Raw genomic sequence first — 19,823 nt, 5'->3', positions numbered from 1 at the left:
TTTGGGAGATGTACTCCCAGACCTGAAGAAGAGCTCTGTGTGGCTCGAAAGCTTGTTTCTCTCACCAACAGAAGTTGGTCCAATAAAAGATATCATCTCACCCATCCTGTGTCTCTAATATCCCGGGACCGACAGCTACAACTACACTGCATGCATTGACATTCAGCAGCTCTGAGAAACAAGCCAAAAAAAGCGCCACAGGACTATAAGAGTGTTATTTTTTCTCTTTTGTTAAACATTCGGGGTTAGAGCCTAAGTGGGTTCCTAACCTAGTTCCATTGAAGTCAAGAGAACTGTACCAATTTATCCCAGCCAAGGATCTAGCCCAATAACTAGAACTGATCCAAATATTTGTTGCTAGCAACTTATCTGTCACATTTGGCCCATTTTCTCTATTCTTAGAGTGGTGACAGACCAGTCACTATTCTCCCAAATTTGTGCATCAGTCATGTTTGTAACATTGGCAAAGAGACCTTTATACAAGCGGAAAAGGAAGGCCCTCACATGTGGACATCTGGTAAGTGGCCCCAGAATATTCTGTCTCTATTTTAGTCTTGTTTTGTGTACAATATGCACAAAACATGCTTTATTTCTTAAGGAGATAAGAATCTTTATGTAACCTATTTTCCCTTAACTCTAAGTCCTTTGTCAGGATTAAAGAATCCTAAAACATCTGTACAGGCTTGGGTGGCAGATGTATGGAAAAAGCTGCCTAAAATAACACAGAATATTAACCTACTAAATGAGGTATTTAAAAATAATAATAAAATAACCATCTTGCATCTTTTGCTACGGCCTATTCCTGACACATCTACAATAATAAACTAAAAATCATAATCATTTGCTCTTATGTCTGAAGATCTCAAAGTGCTCTTACAAAACTAGGTGTTAGCCCCATTTTAGAACTAGTGAAACTGAAGCAGAGAGAGGTTAAGGGTCAGAATTTGGTGCCATTACTCTGCTTTAGCAGCATTATACTGCATGAGTAGTCCCCCCCATAAGAATCTGGCCCTTAGTGGCATGAAGGAACTGTCTGCAACTAAGACCCGGGTGTTTAGGAGCCCAGTTCTGTGTTCTGACTACTAGCCAACCCTGCCTCCCAGGCAATGGGTTAACTTCAGAGCTGGCATGAATGCAGCTTCATTGAAGTCACTGGAGTTCCTTCTAGCTGCTTATACCAAGTCTGAATTTTGCCCATTATCTGAAACTAGAGGGTTTTATACAATAAATTTCTCTGTATGACATTAAGTCGAGAGAAACAATTGACATAGAATGGGGTTGAAGGCTCGGAGGCCATTACAGTTTGCAATTTGAAGGCATATTAAAAATAGAGAGGAACTCCATCCAAACCCCGGATCAGGACAGCCCCAGATTCTGGGAAAGGTTTGATCCAGATCCGAGGCCCATCTCTGATTACAAGCGCCCTGTCCCTTACCAGAGCACGTGGATAGCTTGCTCTGAGTGCAGCAAAACACCACCATTTCCTCTGAATTCGTCCAGCTTGTATAAAAGAAGGTGAAACCTAACAAGGTCCATTAGGGAGGTTCTCCTGTGCTGCTGTGATATGGAGAATGGATTGGTTTTAGGAAACCCCATGCTGAGCAGGGCATTCCTGAGACCAGCCAGCCCATCCAGACTTAATATGGACACAGTGTGGTGAGGCCAATGTAAAGGAAAGGAGGGTATGTTTTGTCAGCCTTGCTTCATTTCCATGCTGGCCATAGCTGTGGTCCTTTTCTCAGACTGAGTCAATAATAGGCCAGATCCTTAAAGCCATGCTCCCTGCAGGAGAGCACTGTTTGGAATGTAGTGCCCTCAAGAGATAGTTTGTTTCATAACCCTAGACTCCTGGTTTCCCTTTATTTGGATGCTATTATTTAATTGTATTCACCAGCACCTAAAGACCCCAGCTAGCCTCCATGTGTCCATGCACCTAGTGAGAGACAGTCATTGCCCCAGACAGCTTACATTCTATATAGACAAGACAGAAGATAGCAGGGAGAAAGCCCTTACTATTAGCTCCTATTGGGAACTGAGGGACAGAGACTAGATTAAGTGACTTCCCAAGCACATAAAGGCGGAGCTTGGAATTGAGTCCTGAACTCCTGAGTCCCAGTGCAGTGCTTTACCCACAAGACCCTCCTTCCTCTCACTCTAATAGAAGGAAGGACATGCCTTCATGTGAGCTTAATTGCAAGTTCTGAAGGAGTCCTGTGCTTTTGCAGCTGTCCATCAGGAGATTTAGTGGAACTGGTTTAAGAAGCAATGCATAACACCTCTAGACAGCAGCAACTTCATTTAAATTTATTCAATACTACTTAAAAATCAGTCCTTTGTATTAAAGGGATTGATTGACGGGGGCTTCTGATGTGTGGTAGGTTTGTGTAAATTGGAAGAATGAAGAACTTTTCCTTTAACCTGATTATTCTGAAAATGTAAAGTACTGGGCCCAGGATATTGCTCTCTTATTGTAAGATAAGATGTTGAGAGGATTCTTGAAATGGCAGGCAGACATTGTGCAAAGTATATATTGAAGGACTTATATTAACTGGTTGTTCAATTCACTTCATTTGGAGAGCATCCGGTTACTCATTTGAAACATGATAAACTTCCCAATAATAATAATACTTTGCTTATATAGAACTTAGACACTTATACAGAACTTTTCATCCAGGGAATTCAAAGCACTTTCACAAACAAGGACACAAAGTTAATCAGTCCCAGACTTGGGACTATGCAACCCAGGAGTCCTGACTTTCAGTCCCCTGCTCTGGTTACCAGACCGTATTGCTTCTCAGCTTAGGGACTTGAATATTTTACATTTTAAATGTAAGGCACTGCACAATATCAACACATGCAGCTGTGACATCCTTTTTCCTATCAGAGTTTTGTCTGTCTCTCTGAGCCAAGGAGAAACTTCTCAGACTTTTCATCTCTGGTCTTTCTCTCAAAGTGCTCTTACATCTACCCTGTAATAACATCTAGCTCTTTTCATGCCTAGATCTCACAAAGGAAGGTTCAATTGTCCCCACTGTACAGATGGGGAAACAGGATGTAGTGGTTTGTCCAATGTTACCAAGTCACCAGTAAAACCAGACCTAGAAGCGAGTCCTCCTGTATCCCAAGCCGGTACCCTATCCATTGGACCACACTGGCACTCTAGCGCTGTTATAAAAAGAGACTTCAGTAACATTCATTAGCTTATCCCATTTCTCAATGTAAAACGTTGTCTGGAGAAAATGGTGGGTCTGAAAGACTCCTACTTTCTCCTACAGGAAAATCTCACCTTCCCCGCCACCAAAAATATAGCATCTCTGCATGCTGGAATGGCCACAGAGTTATAAATAGAATGCATCAGTCCTCTGCTCTACAATAGCGGGTTGGATTTCCCGTGATAGTTTGCGCACTGAAGAAGATGTGATGTCTTTACTGCTTGACTCATTGGTTGGCCCCAGAAGGTCAGGGAACCCCCAGACAGCCCTGTAATGTATTGCAACTGATGTATAACATGAGTTACATTTTTCAAGATGGAAAGCACTACATAAATGCTAAACAGCATTAACTATGATTATTAAACCTAGGAGTCAAGGTTGCTTTGATGGGGTCTGCATATACTTTATACAATAATGTTTATTGTCTCAGTCTGCTGTATTCCCCTATTTTGTAAACCTGACACCCACGTGTTAATGGCTCATGTAAGGAAATAACTTGTATTGATCACAACACTGTTTGTCTTTCATTTCAAAAAAGATTAAAAAGCATATTTTAAAAAGTGTATTTGCTTAAAAGGAAGCAGTCTTGCTTTTTTAGTATCACAAGGTCTCTGGAGAATGGGGGGAAATATTACCTATCTCACAGAGGTGTTTTGCAACCTTGAGGAAGTCATTGAACCGCTCTGTGCCTCAGGTTCCCTTTCTATAAAATGATACCTATCTACCTTATGGGTGGGTTGCAAGGCTAAATTAATTAAAGTTTTAAAGAACTTGGAGATCCTCATGTGGAACATGCTAAGGAAGGGGAAATGCTGTTATTGTTCTATCCCTTTTGTTCTAGTACATATGTACACATGCTGACACAGTTATTGTGGACAATTAGAAGAAAAGTCTCGTCCCCGCCCATGTTCTCTAGTGCCCCTTGTGCCATCCCAGTGCAAGGAAGAATCTAGCACCAACACACCCACTTGGGTCTCATCTACACTGAGGATTTCAACCGTCCATGACAAGGCCCCTGGCCTAGCTGCCCCCAGTGCCAGCCACTAGTGTAGTTAGGGTAAAACAATATGAACTGCAATTTGCATGTATGGAGCTTATTCCTGCCAGAAACTAGGGTAAACTGCACCAAATGCATCTGACAAAGTGGGTATTCACCCATGAAAGCTTATGCTCCAATATGTCTGTTAGTCTATAAGGTGCCACAGGATTCTTTGCCGCTTTTACAGATCCAGACTAACACGGCTACCCCTCTGATACCTGCACCAAATAGTGACTTATAGCAGCATGGTCTGTTTACTCTAGGGCTTGCACCATTACAGCTGACCCAGTGGCTGGCCACCAACAGCTGGAATTGGGTCAAATCCCCTGGGTAGACAAGGATTTAGATTGATCAGGTTTGGGGTTTTTTTTACCACCATCTGGATTCTATACCCATAAACTCCCCACTAGTCCCAAATTTTACTCTCAGAGAGGCCACAGCTGAGCATCTGATTTTGGCTTCACTCTGCCGAGGGGCTGGACTGAGGCATAAAACTTCAGAGGCCAAAAATTAAAAAACAAACACTCCAATTTCAGGTTGGTAACCAGTAGAGAGTAAAAGATTCGGGATAGCCCCTTCCCCCAGTTCCCATTGCACACGCGGAGTATTCATGGACGGCCGCATGTTGCTGAATGTGTGTTTGGTCTGAGATAGAACCAGCCAACCTAGTGCTGGCTAGGTCCCAATCTCACAGAGGTTTGGGAGAGCACTAAGAGCTGGATGGGGAGAAGATGAGAGTAGCAGGGATTCAAGACTTAATCAGAGAGACTGAAGAGAAAGATGATCTTGCTGACATCCACCTGCCGATAAAAAGGACCTTCGCTGGCACCAGAACTGGAGCTGCCTGGCCAGAGTATTGCCTTTGGCCTGAGAGAATAAGAATGCAGGTTCCAGACCCCTATGTTTTCCCTCCCCACACCTTCGAATGAATGCATGGCATCTGCCTTGGAAGGCTGCTGCCAGCTGCCCACTCCTGACACCCTCTCTGCTAATCAGACGGATCTATGTGCTACTTGTTAGATTTTACAGCTCAGCACAGATGGATGGATGGATGGACAGAGGGAGGGAGGGAGGAAGGGAGGGAGAGAACTTGCAGCGATTGCTTTCCCAATGCCTTTGCCAATATCCCTGATCAAGCCTGACTCAGAAGAAAGGCCAGGGGAGCTTCTCTACTTCATCCAGAAATACTGCACGCTGCCTCGGCCGGTTAGAGCACAATGTTAGCAACCTCTCAAATCCTCCTTCCCACCCTAGCCTTCAGGAATCTGTACAGGCCCAGCAGCCCTGAGACAGTCAACTCCCCCTCTTCTACCCAGCCACGGCCATTAGTGTGATTACTAGAGGTCGTGAAGTTCAAACGAAAATGTCAATTTTCATTTCGAAGAACGGTTCCATTTTAGGAGTGAAAGGTTTGGTTGTTTTTTTTTAAAGAGACCCCTGACTGTGCAATCATCACTCCCGGAAGGCTTGCAAATTCTAGGCTGACGAAAGGTGCCAATAGCTGCTCAAGCCAATAAAAAGATTAACAAGGGTCACTGCTGCTTTGCTCTTTCTCTGTACTCTAAGGCTCTGGGGCCTATTTTGAAGATATTAACCATTGCTTTTTCCCTCTGAATGTTCATCATTGGGCTTTGGATCTTTATGGATTTATTGACAAGGCTTTGCCATTAGTCTTACTAGTAGAATGCCGGCCCACGGGTCACTTAGGACTACAGCTCTAGTTCATACATGAGACTTTGTCCAGATAAGTTAAAACTCGGAGAGAAAATAGGTAAGAGATAGATGTGAAGGACAGATTATAATCATCTAGCTGTGAATATCATCTGTTTTTTATTATCTCCCTATCTAGTTACCTAAAGACTGAACAAGTATAAGCAACTTTCCACACTCCAAAATTCAGAGCTGTTTACATCTGGGGTGAGATGCCCCACTGAAATCAATGGGAGTTTTCCTATTGACTTCAATGGGGCCACCCCTATTGGATACAGGGTCCAACTGCAAAATTCAGATCTGGATCGGAATTTGGATTTCTGGGAGTTGAAAGAGGTCAGGGGATTTGTTCCATTCTGAAGTTTGGAATCAGCCCATTTCTAACAAACCTCAGATCATAGAATCATAGACTATCAGGGTTGGAAGGGACCTCAGGAGGTCATCTAGTCCAACCCCCTGCTCAAAGTAGGACCAATCCCCAATTTTTGCCCCAGATCCCAAATGGCCCCCTCAAGGATTGAACTCACAACCCTGGGTTTAGCAGGCCAATGCTCAAACCACTGAGCTCTCCCTCCCCCCAGGGATCGGCAACTTTTGGCACACGGCCAGCCAGGGTAAGCCCCCTGGTGGGCTGGGCCGGTTTGTTTACCTGCCACGTCAGCGGGTTTGGCTGATCGCGGCTCCCTCTGGCTGCGGGAACGTACTACTATATTTCAGTGGGTAGTACATAGAGCAGTATAAACAAGTCATTGTCTGTATGAAATTTTAGTCTGTACTGACTTCGCTGGTGCTCTTTATGTAGTCTGTTGTAATACTAGGCAAATCTCTAGATGAGTTGATGGTACCCCCTGGAAGATCTCTGCGTACTCCTGGCTGAGAAGCACTGCTTTTAACATATTTGGAAATTCCACCTGAGCTGGAACGAATTTCATGACATTCCATTTCAAGGAGCTTTAATGTTTGTACAGATAATAAACAAGAGTTGCTAAGAGCAACAGACCGGATGAAGTGAGCTGTAGCTCACAAAAGCTTATGCTCAAATAAATTTGTTAGTCTCTAAGGTGCCACAAGTCCTCCTTTTCTTTTTCTCTCTTGTTTTACTTGCTCTGAAACTAGCTGCTCTTTTCCACAATCTTTATTGTTGCTTTACCTGTCTTGAAATAGGAACTCCAAGTACTTTGTGAAACAGATCAATAGATTATCTGGTTTTGTTGTGACTTCTGTACCCACTACCACACTCTACTTCCCTGCAGCTTCCCAGAGTGCATCAGTGCATCCCTGTTGTCCCTAGGCTTCCTGCAGCAGGTGGGTACCATAGGTGTGCTGGAAGTTTGACTGCTTGCATATGTGAAGCGCCCAAAGCCCATGGAAATTTGATGAATTTCACTTCTTTGAAAATCCCAGCCTAAGCATTTCACTAGATCAGGGACTAAAGACTGAACCTAGCGAAAATCTTCCCCAAAGCACACCACCCCCTTGCTGCTCATTTCCACCCTTGGAACACTGGCCCTGCTTGGGAATAGCAGGAAGCTGGAAGTACATTTGGGAAAGTCCTGCCTCCGGATAAGCAATGCTCCAAATCTGGTATTCTGCTATCATGCTTTGTTTTGTTTTTTTCCCACCTACGTCGTCTGAAATAATTAAGTCTGTTCTGTCTTTTCTCTACCTACTATCAATGTGGGACTTAATTAAGTGGTTTAATTAGAAGCTGGCCATTTTAATTAAGTTTGGGATGGTAGAGGTGTTTTAGAACCTATACTTTCTTTAAGTCCGTGGGGGAGTGAAGTGAGTTATAGGAGAGGGACAAAGGTATTTTGATCTTCCCACTTCCACTTTCTTCCCTTCATCTGCCTTAGCAAAGTCAGAGAATGGAACAGCTTCAGATCAAACATGTCATCCATTATCTTCACGTCTCATTCCGTATGCACGCAAAAGGACATGAAAGAAACCTTCTCTCTCTACTAAGGAGGGCTGCCTTTTGCTCTGCTGAACCAAGGAATTGGTCTAATTGGATCAGACCAATATTATTAACACTCTCCTGATCAACTAGGCAACATTAGATCCCAAGAAATTAAACCATTCTGTGTGAAGTTCATATCATGGCAATAAGTAGGGCTGAGGATTTAGTTGGAAGTTTGGGTACCTTTCATTCACAAATGTAGTGAGAAGAGGGATCTGTATTTTGCCCACACTGTCTACAGTGGAATTATCCAGAGTATAAATGAATAGACCATTATAAAAGAAAATTAGTGGAATTAGCATTGGGATGGGAATCAGGAAGCTACAAGTTCTAATTCTAGCTCTGTCACTAACTCACTAGGTGACCTTGGTCAAGTTACTGCAGCGCTCTGCCTCACTTTACTATAATAATACTTACCCACCTACTTCACAGGGGTGTTTTCAGTTGTATTTTACTAAGATCTCTACAGTGCTTTGAACATGTAAATCCCTACATAAAGGCAAAATATTAATTCAGCCTCAAGAGTTTTGGAATTTATATTTAATTATTCTTTAAAGACTTGATCTTCATGCATCATAGCTATCAGACCCGATTCTGATCTCCCATACACCAGTGAAAATAAGGCGTAACTCCAATTAAGTCAACAGAGTTACACAGGGGTAAGAGGAGATTCAAGCCTTCAGATGCCAGTTACTGAACATCAGTGCACCAGGGATCAGATCCTGTACTACTTACTCTGGCAAAATTCCCATCAAAGGTCACATCATTCACCTTTTTGCGTGATGTTTTACCACTGTGCTTTAGACACTACAGCTAAAGTCCGATCTGTTCAATCACGATTACCTTAGATACCTGCTGCACAAATGTGCAGTGAAGTTCATTTCTCTTGGGAGAACTGTTAGATAATTACAAAAATACTCCATTAAAGATCATTCAGCTTTGTAGCGGAACGAGGACTATGTGCAATGCACAGTAACGCTTGTGTTGGCGCTCTGTGGTCGTTTCTGCTTCCACTCTTTTGGGTGCTAACATTTCAACAGCTGTGAGTGTAGAACAGGCAGTTTCTGTTGTCTCTCACCCTCATGGTGATCTGTCATCAAAACCTGGCGCCAGACAGCCAGCCCTTCATGAAAACACCCCACCACCACCACCACCACAGCTCATGGCTGGTGGAGATGTTTGGATCAAGAGATTTGGTTCAGCTCATTATAGGAACAGATTAGAGTCATTGTTTTTTGGGCCTATGTCTAGATTATTCGGCTGAACCTACCTCCCTGGCAAGCCCTCTGCTTCAGAAGACATCAGGAGTCCTACACATGCAATACGACAATCCCAGTCAGCAGTGGTGATAATAACATGATTAATGTGAGCAATGGGCAAACTCCCAGGGGTCAGTTAATTGTAAACGGAGGCTGCCTCAGGCTAAATCCCGGTATCTGAGCCTGTTTGGCCTAAATTCGTTTGTTAAGGTGCAATCTACATTACGCAGTCCAAGAAACTCTGTTCTAAGAAGCCAGGCTTGCAACCTCAGGAGAACAGTCTTCATGGAAGACTGCTGGTGAACCCTGGTTACAGCCCAATTGGAAATACCGTGAGAAAATATTTTCTCGGGTTAGTTTTGCATTGCTACTTCTGGTGCAAATATAAGGGCTAAAAAGTCTTCAAAACTTTTGTAAACATCCTAAAAGGCCCGGTGAACTTTTGCCCAACCCTAGTTATTAGTTCTTCTAAATGTGTCTAGTGAAATCCTGCACTTCAGAAATTTGGGGTGGCAGTGCTGGTCTGAATGGGGAAGGGGCGTGGAGTAGTGATGATTGTACTGCAGGGCACCAGAGCCATCCATGCACGTGGAGGGCCCCATACTGAGCAGAGAAGAATCTCCAGGGGCTATGGTGCCCCAGAAAATGTGATAGCCAAGTAGGTCTCCATCCTAATATTCATTTGAGTGCTAGTTGCAAATCAGAGCTAGCAGATTGACGAGGCTTTTCTCTGCTCCATAGTCAGTGACAGGACAAGGTCAGAAATGAGGATTCATAGCAGAACTCAGCAACCGCCTCCATCAGCACTGGTTTGGTTTCGACAGCTTTCTTGGTTATGGACATATTATGAGGGTGGAAGACCAATACATTTTGAAATGTGTTTGCCAAGGGAGGCCACTACAAGGCCAGCGATCACATGGGCACGAAAAGCTTCGGTTGTGCGATAAGATCACCAGTGATGGCTATAACCTGAATATTAAGCCAGAGCACCTCACAGGTGTAGCTAGAGATGGATCCAGGTGGCCCTCAATCTATGAGGAGACCAGGTCCCTTTAGGATTTTTCATGATGATGATGAGCTCCCTGCCACCCCCAGGCAATTCAGGGAGGGTAGGATTTGCCTCTAAAAAAAGGATCCAGCTTCAGAACCCTTATTCAGGTTAAACTTAGTCAATACCAATGACTAACACCAGTGTTCAGAACAAGTATTGGAAAGTGAAGGCTACGGACTGGCTTGGGAACTGCATCTGCCATGCAAACCCCATGCACTGGGCTGTCTAAAAGATATATTGCTTTTTAATCATGTAAATATGTAAATATTACAGAGGCACCATTAATCCTAGTTGCCTCAATGTGATACCACTCTTAAGAACAGATGTAATAAGATATTATAAATATGCAAAGTAATAGTACATTAACCTGGCTAACACCAATAAATTGCAGTGCTTAGCACAGAGTGGAAAATCCTTCATGGAATGGCCTGCATCACGTTCCTGCTAAGTGTAGTCAGGAATCCTGTCTCATGTGACAAGCCTGTCTCATTTATTCAGCTGCTGCCAGCCGTGTACCCCTCTGTGTTTTATAGGCTTGTGACATTGCTCCCTACCTTACTGTACATGATGGAAAGTAGGTTTTGCTCCATGGCCATGTAGAGGAATCAGGAAGTTAGGCGCCCGATTCCCATTCTGCTTCAGTGGGAGTTAGGAGCCCAACTTCCTTAGACACCTTTGAAAATCCTAACCTGAATGTCCAGCCTACAGATCTGGGGAGGATTCTTTGGGAAACACTCCTCAAATAATGGACACACTACAAACGTGCATGCATGTATGTGTGTTGGCAAAATCATTAGCTCCACAGAAGCCTCTTGCTACAGAAATTGAGTCAAACTGCATCCAACCTTTGCAATCAGTTTGCCTCAATTTTCCAAGGTCTCTTTTGCTAAGAAAAGGGCTAGGCACTTGGTTGGTTGGTTGGTTGGTTTTTATATGAAAGCTGAGATTTTTCAGCACAGGCCCAAAGTCCAGTTCTATTAATGAGCATCCTGCAGCAGGTCCCCAAGCCTGATCCAGCTCGGACCTGCAGTGTTGCTCCCTGTGGGGGGTGGATTTACTTTCTGAAATGTGAACACATACAGGAATTGAAAACTAAAATGAAATTCCCTGATTTGAATTTGCCAGAGCACGAGGGAAAGCTAATGCCAGTTCTTCTGTTAGCTGGAGGAATAGCTTGATCTCTTTAAGACATGTGGACCGTGAGTGGCAATGGAAGAATCCACGTCAGACCCCGAATAGGGGAAAAGGAAAAAAACATAAAAATCTGAATTTAGGGCTTGAAAAGGAAATTGTTCTTTGCAAACCAGCCTTTTCTACATACTATTGATCCTTCTCACAAGGGAAACTCAAACGGGAGCTCTGAAAAAAGCAATATTTCAGCAGCACACAAATTCTTGAGGACTTTAGCCTCTTAAAGTCCCTTGGCGCACAGCTATTGTGTGTAGGATTGGAGAGCACGAAAGGTTTGTGCACATACATGGCTCTTGCACAAATGAACCTATTGGCTTTATTTGGGCCAGGGTAATCCAGTTCATTTTGGCAGTCTGGGCACTTGATCTCTAACGAGGCCTCAGGGAGGAGCAATACTTTTCATTCTTTGCTGGGAGGAGAGTGACCACATGGGGTTAAAATTCAGCCACAGTGGAAGAGCAAAGGCCTGTGACTGCTTAGATGTGGCTGGTTTTCACATGAATGGAAGCCTCAGCATGAGAAAGGACATGGGAAACTCGGGTACGAGAGGGAAACATCCTTCTTCTAATGCACTGATGCCCAGATTAGGATTTATCCTTCAATATGAATGGATATTCGGATTCGTGAAAAATGAACCCCAGCTCTACACTTTCAAAGGTGCCGCAATCCAATGTGAATCTGCACATTTGCACTCTTGTGCTTCTGCACACTTCTTTTATTTAAGTAACAGTGTAGCTCACATGAAAACTCTAGATTTACCTGGGCAAAGTGCATTTACGAACTGGACATTTGGGAAAGTGCGCTGTGAACTGGGCAGTCGGAACCGTTCAGTGTCTCTGGGACAGGGCTGAGGTGCAGAGCGTCTTGAAGCAGCATGCACTGTCACTGTCCAGGAGGGTTTTGCTCTGCGGATAAATAGATAGCCTCTGGAGTCTGTCCATCTGGAACCAAATCCACTTAAAAAATCCCTGTGACAGAGGTCACCTTTCACTGATATTAGGGTAAAAAATAATATTTATTTAAGGGGAGATTACTAACGGCACCAATGGGAACTGGGGGCTCATGTCCCATTGTTTTACAATGGGAGCTTGGAACCTACTTACCCTTCACACATCTCTCCCCTAAAGCTGATGCAACACACTGACCAAGTGTGACTATGACACTGCAACTGCTTCCAGTGAATGGACTGAGGCAAAGATGTTCAAGGCGCACATGGGAGTGAGGTACCCAGTTCCCAGTGACGTTCAATGGGACTTGGGCACCTCGCTCTCTTTTGTGCCTTTGACAATCTACTCCTTAAACTCCAGTTGTAGAAGCCTTGCCTTTGGACCTCGCACAATTGGGTTCAGTCCCTGCTGATGACCCAACCAATGAATTGCTACTTTAAAGGTTTATCGACACAGAGTTTCACTGTTTTAACTAAAGGTGTGATGTTAAATCAGTGCAATGGGCAGTGTGGATGCTCTCTTATCATTTTAGCCTAAGTCAAATAAGCTCAACCAAAATAAGCCACTCTTAAATCGAAATAAGTGTGTCACACAGCTGTTTGTGACTACAAAACTAAACTGGTTTAATTAAACTGGTTCAAGTTTGTAGTGTAAATAAGGCCACATGTTAATTAAAGTGGCTACAGTATCATGTATCATTACAGATTAACTCACCTTCACATCCAATGCATCAGATATGTAATCTACAAGGACCTTCTGCCTCCATCCTCTCCTCCTCTTCCTTCTTTTGCTTACTTAATTCAGGTGGCCAGCTGAAGCTCGCTGGATAATAAATTACGTTCTCTTCTCAAAATGTAAACTTCTCATTTCTTTCCAGTGTTTGTTTCTTTGGTGCATCATCATTTCAGTAGACCCCAGTGTATCAAAAATCTGTTTGCCAAATATTAGCTAGAGCTCATTTGCTAGTACCCTTTGTTAAATATTAACGGAGAGGGATCTATTTTAAAAAAGGTTGAAAGATCCTTGGGTTTCAAAGCCTGCAGATGTGGAGACAGATGTTTTGGCAGATAAAAACACATGTGGGAGGTGACTTACCTGATGTAACAAACCCAGGCACTCGGCGCTAGTAAGAAAATTCCCTATCATATTGCATTTGAAGTGCTTTCAAAGTATATTATAATAGAAATGTCAGGTTGGAAGGGATCTCGAGAGGTCATCAAATCCAGCCCCCTATGCTGAGACAGGACCAGGCGCAAGCTCTCTTGCAAGCTTGTTCCAGAGCTTAACTACCCTTATAGTTAAAACATTTTTCCTAATATCTAACCTAAATCTCCCTTGCTGCAGATTAAGCCCATTGCTTCTTGTTAATTACTTAGGAAACATCATGTGAACGAGAGTCTTGGCAGGTTCAGAAGCCTTTAAAATTTTGCACGAACATGTTGCTATTAAAAAAGAATGAGGCGTTTTCCAAGTAAGGTGGAATTTTTAAGGAGGAAGGTAAATAGTTGCCATAGATTGGAAATGTAGATCTCTTGTAACCAGACTTTACTGTCAGAGGTGCTGGAACTTGGGGTGCTGCAGCATCCCCTGCCTTGAAGTGGTTTCCATTATATCCAGGGTTTATAGTTTGGTTCAATGGCTCTCAGCACCTCCACTATAAAAATTGTTCCAGAGCCCCTGTTTACTGTCCTTATCAGATACACAGAATGTGACAGGTGAGACGGTCTCACCTATTAATTGCTTTGAATCCGCCAGTTTGTTAAGAGAGCCCCCACTTGCAGCTTATTGTTTCATTGATAATATAGTACTCATTTGGAACCCAACTGCTAATTTGAAAGAGACTGAACACACCCAATGACCTTCCGCACTATACACCTCAGCTATCTTCACTCATTTCCAGCCACGGCCTCTCTTGATCTATACATCCTGACATCAAAGATGAGATACACAGAGCATGTGGAATAGCAATAACATATCCAGCATTTCCCTATTTCTGGGCATTTAAAAATAGAAACTTGAGCTGTATCTGAATTTCACCATGAGCTCCATCTGTCTAACGGGCGTAACTGAACCTCCCAGTTCTTCACTACCTCCCATCTCCACTACAGAAGTGACCTACATACAATATATGTTAAAGGCAGAAAATTGAGGGCATGGGGGAATCTTTCAGATAAAATTAGAACTGGGCCTGAGATTTCTCGAACCAACACTTTGCATGGCCCCACAATCTAAGAGATCTTAGAGTCACCTCTGGACCTGCCCCTAGGTTAGGAATGGAGAAGGAAGCTCGAAGTTCATTGTGGTTTTGGATGAGCAGAATGTAAACTCAGTCCCGAGTTTGCAGGCTCAAGAAATTCAGGGGTGGGGCAGACGTGTATGTGAAATTTAGGGCATTTTTCAGATGTGATTGAAGATTGTTCACACCAATCAATATGATCCCACAGCCCTTTCATAAATTAATTAGTTTTGTCCAGGTTTCTTGGACCAAACATTTCTCACCTCCTCAATGGTATGTACAATGTTGATGGCCACCCTCCACCCCAGAAGTGGCTGCATTTCTGTGGGACTTGATGAACGGAAAAATCCTTCCTATAAAAAGCAGCTCGATAAATGAAAATGGTTGATTATTATTCTCCAGGCCTCTGAACTTTGTGGGGTTCATTCACTGGCTTAAGCTGATCATTTTCTCACCCTGTGTACACCTTTCCTCATCCACTCTTCCCAGGGGAAAAAACCAGGAGACTTTTGGGGAACTTCCCAGGAAGGAGGAGTTTTGGTTTTGACCTCTAGCAAAGCCTCAGGCAGAACCCAAATGGACACACTTTGGGGAAATGGTTGGTGCTTCCTCTTTTCTTTGCAGAATGACAGGACCACCCAGCTGGTTTATGAGAACTGTCAACACCCCCTGGCTCCTCAGTGACCATTAACTCACCCAACCTTGAGTTAGGAACAACAAGGGCAAAAGGACAACAGAGCAGAAGTCAGCCTTGAAGGGTGTCGGATAACCAGTCACCTGATCCTTGCCGCAGAGGTAACCTCCTCATGAATAGCCTACAATTGCTCATAAGAGCTTCAACATGTGAAACTAGTGAATTATGCACAGGGCCCAGGCTGTAGTGAGCAGATGGCATTGCTGGTGTAACATGAGCTTGGGCTTTAAGAGGAGCCGCACTAGACAAAAACGCAAAGCCCAGCAATTAACCTCTGCGAAGGTTCACTCTTGTTTATGGGAGCAAAAAACAAAACAGAACAACCAACCAAACCTTCCAAAAAACAAACACAAAACTGAGAGCCCCCAGAACAAAAAGCCGTGTCTCCAAGGCTGCAAAGCCTGCGGGGAGCCTGTCAAACAGGTTCATGTGCATTTGGCCAAACACAGCCAGGCTGTAAAACGAAAGCTGAGCGACGGTAATGCATAGAACTCCGTTTCGCTGGAGCACGAACTATCCTAGCCCTCTTCCTAATTCCATTTTGCCTTCTTACCTTCATTCCTAAAGGCAGCAGTTGGCTGGGAAGCCATGCTCATGCCAGAGTCACCTTTGTGACAACTTCACTGGCATCAGAGGACTTGCTCCAGGGCTCAATTGACTAATCCGGACTTTTCTATATGAGACCTTTTTAAAATCACCTTCCATTGCCAGTGGCCCACTTTTGCACCTAGAAATGTTTCTGCCACTGCATGTCCACATGTGAGTGTGCCCTGATCAGGCATTTCTTCGTACAAATCAGGTAGTTCTGTGCACAGCTGTGATAAAATTCCACACAAGTGTAGTCGTGCAATTGCACATATGTCTGCGTGTGCAACTAGACCTCCTATTTCTAAACATTTAGCCCTAATTAGCACTCACCTAATGGTGTCTACAGGGAGATGTGGTCCTTTAGTTACTTCACAATGCTGCCTTGCTCTTACATCTGTCAAATGAGTCAACGTTCCCTTCATAGAGCCAATTTCTGTCCTCACTCACACCTGTGCCATGGCAGTGGAGTCAGCAGGGTTGCTCCAGTGAACCTAATAACAGGTTTCAGCGCACATCATGATGGCTTGAATGGTCTGGGCAGGGCTTATATCCAGAGCAATTCAGGGAATAAAAGTGGCCCAAGCCAGTTTCCACTGAAAACAACAGGAGTCTTTCCAAAAACCTCAGTGAGAGTTGGTTTGGGCCGTACGAGCCCATTCTGTTCATACAGGCCTGTGAGTGTCAGGACAATCACTCAGCGGGCACATAGCTCAGCTTCACCAGGCTCTGTGCCAGCTGAAGAGCTGGTTGCCCTGTAGTGAGTGGGATAAACCATCTAGCAGATAGGAGATGCAACATTACAGCTTTAGATGCACAAGAACCCTCTCCCAGTCAGAGCAGGCCTTCCACTGTAGCCCCTTGCAATCCACAGGCTAGAGAGTTTGTCATTACACTTAATGGAGTCCCTTCAGTTATTGTTCTTTGAAATTAATCTTCTGTTCCAGGAGACTCTTTGAATCTGCTTCAGATGCAATTTTTATTTACATTTCCAGACTTCAGCATTTTATCCTTACGGTGGCCTTCCCTAACACAGCCTTGGCTGGCTTTGATTTATGACTGGGAATAAAAGAAGAAGAAATCATTTTTTAAAGGAAGAGAGTGAACAGATCTTTTCATCTTGGAGTGAAAAAGTTTCCATTATATCCCATATAAAAAGTCTCTGGCTGTTATTACAGGATTTGAAAGAGGCCAGACTAGAGCAAAAGAACCATAACATTCAGAAGATGACAGCCTCAATCCCATGTGATATATTTAATGCTTTCATTTTTTAAACTATATTTCCTTTTGCCCTGCAGCTTTCCCCAAAAGTTGCTAAGGGAAAAAGAGAGCCCTAAAAACTGGCATCTAACCAAGCCAAATCTCCTCAGCAGAATACCCATGCTTGGAAACATACTCAAGAAAACCAAATGCTTTCTTCCTATATTCTCACTTAGCCTTTCATTAAAAAAAAAAAAATTAAATGTTATGTCAACCTATCGGACCATCAGGACTTTGATCTCACCCAAACCTTGGGTCCAACCACCAGTAGGCTTGGGGCAAAGGGCTGACATCCAAACCCACAGCTGATCCAGATTTTGCCCGTCCCTCTATAACAGTCTTAACCAAAACTCTTAGATCCAAATACCCTAGGACTTGCAGGTGTTCAAAATACAGCTCTGGGTCCAAAATAGCAATTTTGGCCCATCTCATCTGATTGCCATAAGCACCCACCATCTAAGGTGAGATCCCACCCCCATATTCTGACCATGTTGTGTTACTTAGGTGGTGCAAAATGGTGGAATCCAGCTCTCACTGGCCAGCAGGTGTGTGGGAGCTCTCAGCTGACATCGAGTGGCATAACTGACTCCTGCGCCAACAGCCTATCCCACCACACACCCTTGACTTGGGGAACATGGGCACAAGACAGATGCATCTATGCTATGCCAATTCACAACTGATGCATGGTCCTGTAGGAACTTAGACAGTTGGCATAATTTAGAGCAACTGCCAACCTATGCTAAATTCTATCAGTGCGCCACAGCTGAATCAGGAGAATGAAAGAGATGTACCTTGTTCCCTGATGGGCTCAGCCTGGGATAAAATGGGCACCTAATTCACACTCACTTTGCTATGCTACTATCTCTGTGCTCCACTCTTTCAGTAATCCAGTAATTCGAACCAGGTCCACCTCCTGCTCTCCTGTCCCATGGGAAGGAGTGGGGGGGATGAAGACCAGTAATGGTTTATCATTTAGGGATGAAAAAAACATAGTCTCCAAAGCTTTCATCTTGGTATAAGACTGAAAGCTATTATTTTAATTATGATATTTAATCATCCCCATAATTAAACTGATTAATTCACAACAATGGAGCCTATATCACCTAATACTTTTAATTAACAAAGTATTGTACATACACTGGCAAAGCGTTACTGGCACATTCCCTGTGTAATACTCTTAATTTGGTAATAAATTATCATCATGAAAGATTAAGATTCTGTCCCCCAGGGTGCAGTGTGTCAAAGAATGAGAGCATAGGAGGGCTTCTTCAGATTCTAGCCCATTAATTGGGACCACAGGGGTGTGGGTGTCATGTCAGATCCTCTGCTTCCTTCTCTTCTCTTCCGTTGTGGAACCTTATACCCCCAGGCCGGGGTTCTGCTGCTTCCCTTAGCCTCTATGTCCTGCAAGTAATGGTGATTCTTCTAGTGCTGCTCATGGACATCCTTCTCCAAGCCCCACTGAAGTCAATGATGGGCTCTTCAGTGCTTTCCGTGAGTGCCTGACCAGGTCCCAACTGTGCCGTGGAAATGCTGAGTTTCTGGATCCTTGTCTGAAATCTTGTCATCTCAGTGCCTGGTGTCACGCACAGGAGAATTGCGAGGCAGGTCATGTACCATATTCTTCAACCTTTATTGGAGGCTTTGCCTGTTATTTTCATGTTTCCACCCTAATCCCATTGATTTGTGTGTTCCAACAGGGACAGTGTGGACCTGATCTTTAATATAGGAGTCACATGGCCTTGCTGTAGGAGATCATAGAATGGCTTCAGGTGTCACTGATGCTTTCTCTGCTCTCTTGAAGTCAAACTATTTAGTATGAGGCAACAAATGGGTCATGCTCAGTCCTTGACATATCTTGCTAAATGTATTGTTTTATTTATTTACTTTACATAGAATGTACGTATCTACACAAAATATTTGTGGAGGATTTTTGTGATGTCAAAGAGGACTTAGGAAAAGCCTCAGCCTTCAGCTGGACTGATGTAGGAGAGGCTAGAGAAATGGGATATATGAACACCACAGAGAAACAACAGGATGCCACCCCAACAGAATGAAGGCAGCAACAGGGTATAAGCAAGTCCCCCATTATCAGAGATAAAAGAAAGAAGAAATGGGAGACTGGTTCAGAGATGAGCATACTAGAAAGACAATGAGGCCTAAGAAGCCACAATGGTCTGGCAGTCAAGGTCATGTGCCTACAGTGGGCTATGCACTAGTAACTCCTGGTCCTAGCAAGTCAGCAAAGAAAAGACACAACAACAACAACAATTAAAAGGAAAGATGTTGCAAGCTGCATGGAACTTGGCAGAAAGAGCACAGGTTTCAGGAGGGAAGAGTTTGGAGGAGGCACCAGGAAGTCAGTCTGTGTCCACATGGCTAGAATGCTAACTGCTATTGCAGCATCTCCTTATAGTTCTCTTAATAAAGAACCACTTTAGTTTAAGAAGCATGGAGTCCTCTCACATTATTATCTAGCATGCAGTACATAACACATAGTTCATTTTCAGAATGTGCCCAAATAAATACTAAAGCAAGGGCCACTTGCAGTTAAACAAACTGGGCCTAAATCCTGCTCACAGTTACCCCAGTGCAACTCCATTGGAGTCAATGGTCAAAATGGAATGAAGGCAATGGAGTTAAATCAAAGTAACAGGTAGCAAAATGTAGCCGTAGGAC

The sequence above is a fragment of the Chelonia mydas genome, chromosome 16 (assembly GCF_015237465.2).
Source record: "Chelonia mydas isolate rCheMyd1 chromosome 16, rCheMyd1.pri.v2, whole genome shotgun sequence".
In the NCBI taxonomy this organism is placed as follows: domain Eukaryota; kingdom Metazoa; phylum Chordata; order Testudines; family Cheloniidae; genus Chelonia; species Chelonia mydas.
The sequence above is the reverse complement of the archived record's forward strand: the minus strand, read 5'-3'. Positions refer to the sequence as shown.